Below are 8,462 nucleotides of genomic sequence, written 5' to 3'. Positions count from 1 at the left end.
CTACCTCGATCAAGACGTTTACATATTCTGCTGGAATGGCATTTGAAATGTTGACGAATTAATCCGAAAAAGCATGCTACTTTATGGAGAACAACCCTTTATACCTCATGCTTGACAGCACTATAAGAATCTACACCGCAACCTCTCATCATCATATAATAAACAATCGAAGGTGTTCTCTATAAAGTGTCATACCTTTCTTATGTTGGGCTACTTTTATATAGTTAGTAAGTTGAAAGTATACCAATCGCTGCACGAAATGAATCCTCGGGTTCTGAATAATGCTTTAGCTACGTTAATGGATGAATCACCTGGACTATTTCGTCTATGTGTTTTCTAAATGACGTGTCAACATCTGGTGTTCCAATTATATCTTTATGCATTGCTTGTAACTGTACAACCTGTTTGTTTCTCAAAACACTTGGCTTTGTGCAAGAAACGAAAAGCACTTATATGTAAGTAATGCATACTGTCCAATTGACGTTTAAGGTATTCCGAGTGTCTTCTTTAGACCACATGGTAGATGTGTTTTGTTAGTGTTGTATATGTACATTATATAACTGACGAAGCTGTGACCACATGGTAGCTGTTACTGTGTTGTATACATTATATAACTGACAAAGCTGTGTGGTTTGTATCTCCACACCGCAGCTCAAAAACGATGCCTTGGAGAAATTGTATTCTAATTTCTTTGGTGTGTGTTTGACTGAATACCACGTACAGATGACATCGCCCTTGTTTGCCTACCATGGTGTACAGGGAACAGGGTTGCTGACTCGTTCAACATCTGGAAAGCTCGGGTAGCATCTGAACGTCTAAACCACTTTCCGAAGTACAGCTTGAATGTGTCAAATTGAAGCAATCACCTACGTGAGCACAAGTGGCCATACTAGAGGTCCCTCGTAACAAAGTAGAGGGCAAGCACCTGTTAGCAAATGAGTACCATGTACTGGTTTATGTTTAAGCATACTTGAGATTTAGTGGATTAGGATTAGGATTAGGTTAAGTTAATTATCTAGCATATACCTATCATCCATTAGCTGGCAGCTCCGAAGAATCCGTGCAAAAGCCGTTAAAACGTATGGTATCTGGTAGTAATTCTTGCCTAACAAGAAGACTGTTCAGCCCAATTTCAACGTGGCAGTACTTTTTAAACTCTTCACGATGCCATTTTTAGTGATACCGTGTTTTCAAATGCTTTACGGGAGTTTATTCCCCTTAAGATAAATTTGTCGAATTCTGACTGGTCAATAGCCAAAGCCATACAGGCAGATTTGCGCAGCCGAAGAAAATATGGAATTTAAAAGGGTATTACATTCCCGAACATCCTTTCAAAACACGATGTAGCTTGTTTTACGTTTTACAGAAAAAGAATTACAGCAGAGAGGGTTCGGGTGTTCCTGGCACTGTCAGGCTGGTAAGGCTCAGGGCTTTTTCCCTTTCTACACGCAGCCTAGATGGAACTTTTACCAGGAAAGGCTACCCAGTCGGACCCACCAAGAACTTTGCGGAGAATTTGTAGACTTCCCAACACTGCAGCCTTCTGCATTACCCAGAGTGTCAGAAGGGTTGTTCTCCTGGTGGAGAACCCGATCAGGAAGTACCAAACCTACGGCACCGAGAACAACGGGGAGCCTAACGACAGTGTACTTGGGATGCAGGCGAGACATTTCAAAGGTGAGGTCCGCATACTTCGCATGGTTTTCCTGAATCTTCACCATTCACGTTACTGTCAAAAGGGACAGAAAATTCAATGATAACAGTATTCCCTGGCTTTATCAAAAGGGACAAGATCAGGTGTGTTGCCTGAAATTCTTCTAAGGCTGTATATGGGCCTATTCCACAGAAGTTTAAAAGCACCATTCCATGACGCCCAGGATGTGTTCAGGGTCGTACCACGAATGGACACCGGAGTCAAAGCCACAAGTATTAGGCCAGGAGCATGACATTGGAAAATATAGTAGAAAGCTGAATTTTCAGCTTCAGAACATCATTGCCATGTGCAAAGTACAAAGTTCTGCAAATTCTACCTTGTGGCTTTTTCAAAATGGCAATTCTACCTTATGGCAATTTCAAGATGGCCGCCAAAATCATTAAAATGATTGTGCACACATATATCTTGTCAATAATTATGCCATGTGACATATCAGATGAAAGCTCATGTCACAAGGAATCTAAATATATTACACCACACATACACCACACATACACCACACATACATAAGACAATATATAATGGCATGGTGACAGGATATTTGATGTCTGTGCTGAGAATGGATAGACATTGTTGGTTATTCACGACAGCTGTGGTCCCCAAATTGATGGTAAATCACTTCTACAAATATCAGTATCATCAGTTAACCAGTCAGCATCAGCAGGGCTCTGTTGCACAGCTAAACCTTCTCTGGCAAGTCTTCTCTTCAACAATGGCATGAAGTGACCTTTGTTTTTCTTGTTGCCCAGAAAATGCTTTGATGAAATTATTGCCTTCATGTCAGTCTCAAAACTGATTTCAGGTGATTTGTTTGGCAGAGCTCGTCGACACGGCCATGTAGATTACAGAACTGGGTGCGTAAACAGTCGCCCAAAAATCTTCCAAACCGCTTCCGCCCATCATATATCCAATTGAACCCATGCATGACATGAGCAAATGAACCCTCCTAATATAAGGACAATCCAGTTCAGCGGTGGATGTGTCCATTTCACAATTTCTGCTGCTTTAATGTAGAGGGGCTGGTCAAATGTTACTGGACAAATGTTGCCAAGATGTTGCTTTTCAGCCAACAACTGTACAAACGATAGAGCAGAGTAGATGCTGTCAGGCCTTGATGGGTCCTGGTTGACAAATGGGAAAATCTGAATTTTGCTTCTTTCATTGTTGTCTCCAGATACAGCAGACTGCATAAATCCGGTCCACGATGGACGTTGCGAGAGTGAAATACTTGTTAGCCATAGACCATCCAAAGGTTTCGTCAAGCTAAGAATTGGCACAGTTGGTATGGGTCATTCAATCGGTCCATTCTTAACCGACTGTAAACCTGATATAGAATGTTTGTGGTAAACCTCACCCAGATTGTATCACCTATTTTAGTACGACTCCCTTGGGAGCTGCATTCGCCACCTTACACGCGCATCCTGCACGTCGTTGGAAAGCGGGACCCTTGCGCGTCACGTAGAATTTTTCCGTTTCTTTTTTGGCAAATTTATAGCCGAGCAATCAAGATTTCTGTGATTTTAGGCCGTCTGAATGTCTTCCACAGAAGTCTCGATGGAAGACTTTTCTTCCACCCAGCCTCCGGTGGAAGTCGCTCGCGCCATTGTATTTTGGAAGCCTTTTTCTTTGTGATATCTATGCATGTTATACATGGTTGAAACCCGATCCAACGCTCTCTCCAAAAATGCAAACGTGATTCTAATGCTGCCCCTTGTAACCAGTCCAGATTGAATCTCCGACATGATGGTTTGTATAATTTTGTTGAACTTCAATTCTTCTATATCACAGTAGTCATCATGCCACCATAGCCCGGTCATGATGTAATGGCAACCACTCTTACGATTCACCTCAGAAAATGCATTTCTATACTGCGTTTGAAAGCCATTTAAAGCGTGTGTCAGACAGTGTATAAAAAGCACACGTTGCGCATTTAGTGGTGGAGCTATATGGGTATTAATGTGCGAAATGCAACAAATACAGCAGGTGATTGGCGGAATTTAGATGAATCTGTTCACCGGCTATTCCGGCGTCATTAATATTTACAACTATAAAGCATTTGCAAGGTGATTCATGTGGGATTTTGGAAACATGTAACATGCTGGTGTGCAACATTAGACATTCGCGATACACAGGAATCAATATACGTGACAGAGCTAAAGTTGCAATGAATTGGAATAAAGCCATAAAAGCAACACCTGTAGTCTTAATATATAAACTTTTACTGTGGTGGAAAGCCCTTGAAAGTGCGGTTCTGCCAAGGTGTAATGTGCATTCGAGTCGCGTCTGAGAGTCAAGCAATGCGCGCCATTATGTAAATGCATTTGTGCTAATGGCGGGTAAAGTAGTCGGGGATTCGGCGCGCGTCTCCCGTCAGTGTTGCGGCAGCTATAATTTCACGATCCACCATCCAAAATTTAATGTTTAACATGCATCTGAAAGCCCTTGAAAGTGCGGCTCTGCCAAATTATAACGGACATTCGAGGAACATGAGATAATCAGGCAATGCGCGTCATTACGTGACTGTTCTTGAGCGACTGGTAGGTAAAAAACGGGGATCTGGCGCGTACCTTCCGCCAGCTATTATTTCATTATCCTTCATCCATAATGAAAGATTTAAAATGCATCGGAAAGCCCTTGAAAGTGCGGTTGTGCCAATGTGTGACGTGCATCCGTGTCACCTCAGACAGTCAAGCCATGCGTGTCATTATGCAACTGCACTTGCGCTAATGGCGGGTAAAGTCGGGGGTCTGGCGCACGTCTCCCGTCAGTGTTACGGCACCTATAATTTCACGATCCATCATCCAAAATTTAATGTTTCAAATGCATCTGAAAGCCCTTGAAAGTGCGTCTATGTCACGTTATAATATGCATTCTAGGAACGTCTTTTAATCAGGCAATGCGCGGAATTATGTAACTGTATTTGTGCGTTCTTCTCTACCTTAATTATTACCTGATTAGCTGTATATCACTCGTCTGTGTTCACATCTCCGTACCCTGGAGATGCTACTTATCAGCAAATGTAATTTCGTCACCTGCCTCGCTCTCTTATGGTTATAATCACTCAGCTTGGGTCACTTCCTTTTGACATGCCGCTACTTTGTGATTTTAAACCTCGTCGCCCCACTGACTTCAACTTTCTGTATATAATTTCTTTGGCATGGGCAATTCACACCTTTTGGCATGCTCATGCCCCTCCAAATGGACATCACGCATGGAATGGAGATGGACAATTTCCAGTTTCCTCCTCCCCCGTAGAAACATCCGGTTTGGCCACGTGAACTCCATCTGAACCATTTCATTGGTTGTCTGACCGCGACGTGGTAACATAAGGGAATGCATTTCACTGCAATTTCATCATCACAGACCAAGTGTCTTAGTGGATCACTACCAGTCAGCGTTGGCAATCACCATTGGCAAGTGAACTTTACTTTTTTTCATCTCGTTTGTTCTTAACTTCTGCATTTTTCAGTCATTTACGTTGCTCACTTTATCAAACTGATACTCAACATTACTAGGTTTATTCCCTAAATAGACATATTGTATAAGCAGTTTATTTCTTAATTTGTCCAAGACTGTGACATCCAGACCCTCTTCTGTAGTGCCCAATCATTCCCAGAAAGTAAGTGTCCTAGCAATATAATAAAGTATGCCTTCCACAAACATATCTGTCGTTTGTCAAAAGTGTTATAAAGGCCTCGCGCATTTAAAGCAATGTTATCCTGGTAGTTCTACTCCTGGTCTGCACGTCATACACGCCCAAAATCGCCGCCGTAGCGAGTCCTATACTGCTTCACAGATTGTGTCAATGTCGGCTCTATTGGCATTTTGTGGCACATACAGTGTCAACAAAAATCAAATCCCTGATTACATAAGGGTACTTAAACACTTTGGCCACACAATTCAAGGAGAGGGCGCATCTGCAGCCTCTCCTTCAACAAGTAATCCAATGCCGAGTACCAGTGCTGGTTTAACTGGGTCTACCAGAAGTGGTACTCGGTATAATTACAAAGAAAACACAAAACAGGGCTAATATTACAAGCACTGGCTTATACGATAGGTTCCCTGAAAGTGTTGGCTCAATATTTAACCAATATTCTTAAAAAGCAGGGCGTAATGCTGGTGACACGTGTCGCCGCGTTTTTCTATTGTATCCAAAAACATGTTTTCCCAAATAGTAATATGGCTTGTATCAACTTTGATATATTTGAGCACGTAGATGAAATTCATTATTTTAACACGGTCCTTTCACAAAATGGGGTTTCTGCAGGTGGCATTGAAAATTGCATGTCAGTTGTCAAACGTATGTTCAAATGTCCCCCAGGGTTTTCGATAATTTGCTTAGGTGCTACGCATTGTTCATATACAGGTGTCTGTAGCCAGTATAAACGCGAGGAGGTCCTTCTGTTACAGAATTCAGAGATGAAACCAAACAACCGCCGCCCATTTCCGTTGTTCAAAAGGGGTATACCGATCCTGCAACCAGACAAGAGGTGAGGGACATCCTGGACCGGGCCATCTGAGGACGATCAGCGCCTGGTGATGCGGTACTTGTCTTGTGGGATAATTCAACTTGGACATGCCCAGAGACCTTCAGGGCCGTCATGTAGGAAGTTGGCAGATTTCAATAAGGCACGGTGTGTTGCCGGGAGGTACCAACTTTCTTTCATGGACCACAAGACGTCCATGAGCTTCCTGGTCACCCTAAGCTTGTCCAAAGAGGATTACGACATGTTCAGGGATTACCGCCAATATGTACGTGGTGACATGCCTGAAGATGCTCTACCGGACAAATCGCCTTTCTTCAGGAGAATGGACGGCACTGAAGTGGGGAAACACGTGTCTCGAGTTGGCCCGCTATCAAGAGGACAAGATGTTTCCTTAAACCCAACTTGGAAAACGAACGGAGGACATTTACGGCCACGGATGTTCGGAAAGCTTTGGAGACTGAAATGGCAAGGCAGCATCCCAATGATGCTGCAAAACGTAAGATGGCCAGTGACTATCTTGCACATGGCCAAAAGACTGTCAATAGGTACTGCGCTAGGAAGACTCCCTTACAGGCTGCTAGTGAGTGTGCTTTTGTGCAAGATGTTATCCAACAAGCAGCGGGTACATCAAACGCTGAGGAATCTGTATTGGCGTTAGTTCCAACAGATTCCTCCACCCAGCTCCAGCCCCAGCCCCAACACCCTGAAGGTAGGGGGAAGGGAAAAGGGAAAAGCAAAGGTAAAGGCAAGTTCATAAAGCCCAAAAGGTGAGAAACAAGTAGATCATGGAAAGTAGGTGGAAGGGTGAAAGTAGACCGGAAAGTAGATAAAGCCAAAACCGTAGGATAGAAGTAGTAGGTTATAGCCGGTAATTCCATAACCTCGACCTCGACCCAGTGTTTATACAGCAGTAGTAAAGGGGGTCGCTGTTCGAACTTGCTGTTATGGGAATGGTGCAGGAAAAGCCAAATGACACTAGACCAGAGAGTAGATCAAACCAAAACCGTAGGATAGAAGTAGTAGGTTATAGCCTGTAATTCCATAACCTCGACCTCGACCCAGTGTTTATACAGCAGTAGTAAAGGGGGTCGCTGTTCGAACTTGCTGTTATGGGAATGGTGCAGGAAAAGCCAAATGACACTAGACCAGAGAGTAGATCAAACCAAAACCGTAGGATAGAAGTAGTAGGTTATAGTCTGTAATTCCATAACCTCGACCTCGACCCAGTGTTTATACAGCAGTAGTAAAGGGGGTCGCTGTTCGAACTTGCTGTTATGGGAATGGTGCAGGAAAAGCCAAATGACACTAGACCAGAGAGTAGATCAAACCAAAACCGTAGGATAGAAGTAGTAGGTTATAGTCTGTAATTCCATAACCTCAACCTCGACCTCGACCCAGTGTTTATACAGCAGTAGTAAAGGGGGTCGCTGTTCGAACTTGCTGTTATGGGAATGGTGCAGGAAAAGCCAAATGACACTAGACCAGAGAGTAGATCAAACCAAAACCGTAGGATAGAAGTAGTAGGTTATAGCCTGTAATTCCATAACCTCGACCTCGACCCAGTGTTTATACAGCAATAGTAAAGGGGGTCGCTGTTCGAACTTGCTGTTATGGGAATGGTGCAGGAAAAGCCAAATGACACTAGACCAGAGAGTAGATCAAACCAAAACCGTAGGATAGAAGTAGTAGGTTATAGCCTGTAATTCCATATCCTAATGTCAGTTTCGACCCATTAGTTTTATACAGCAGTAGTAAAGGGGTTCGCTGTTCGAACTTGCTGTTGTGGGAATGGTGCAGGAGAAGAAAAATGGCACTCTTAAAAGAGCAACCTCCACGTGGTGAGTGCTGGTTAACACAAATAGCTCTTAAAAGCTTCGTTGGGGTGACGTATCAAGTCTTAGAAGTGAAATGCATAAGAATGAAGATTTATGGATATCAACTTCTTTATATGAGAACACAACGTTTTGCCATCTGCCATCCTGATGCCCTAAACAATGAACTGGACCACCTCAGAAAGACATTCACCACACTTAACGGTTACCCTCCCCAGCTCGTCACAGCCACCATCAACAAGACCCTCAAGGACAGAGAACCCCGCCTCAAGCCTACTCCATCACCCATCAGAGTAACCATACCCTACCTTGGCCCCATCAGTCATCAAATATCACGCTTCATCAAGACCAAAGCCAGCATCGATGTCACCTTCTCCAGTGGCAAGACCATCAAGACCTACCTAAAAGCCAACGGTAAATGACCCAGCT

The 8,462-nt window shown here is 43.4% G+C and overlaps 1 protein-coding gene across 2 annotated transcripts in view; it reads left to right on the top strand.

Annotated features, from left to right (window-relative positions):
• The first annotated feature begins 420 nt into the window (after positions 1 to 420).
• The window catches only part of LOC137290521 (ornithine decarboxylase 1-like), a 28,295-nt gene continuing 20,253 nt past the window's right edge, over positions 421 to 8,462 (top strand). For both annotated transcript variants that reach the window (XR_010957221.1, XM_067821529.1), the window contains exon 1: positions 421 to 455. The gene's annotated coding sequence lies outside the window, so the exon portion shown is untranslated. The remainder of the gene's footprint in view (positions 456 to 8,462) is intronic.

This window comes from Haliotis asinina, chromosome 7, assembly GCF_037392515.1.
Source record: "Haliotis asinina isolate JCU_RB_2024 chromosome 7, JCU_Hal_asi_v2, whole genome shotgun sequence".
Lineage (NCBI taxonomy): Eukaryota > Metazoa > Mollusca > Gastropoda > Lepetellida > Haliotidae > Haliotis > Haliotis asinina.
This window is presented reverse-complemented; position numbering and strand designations above follow the sequence as displayed.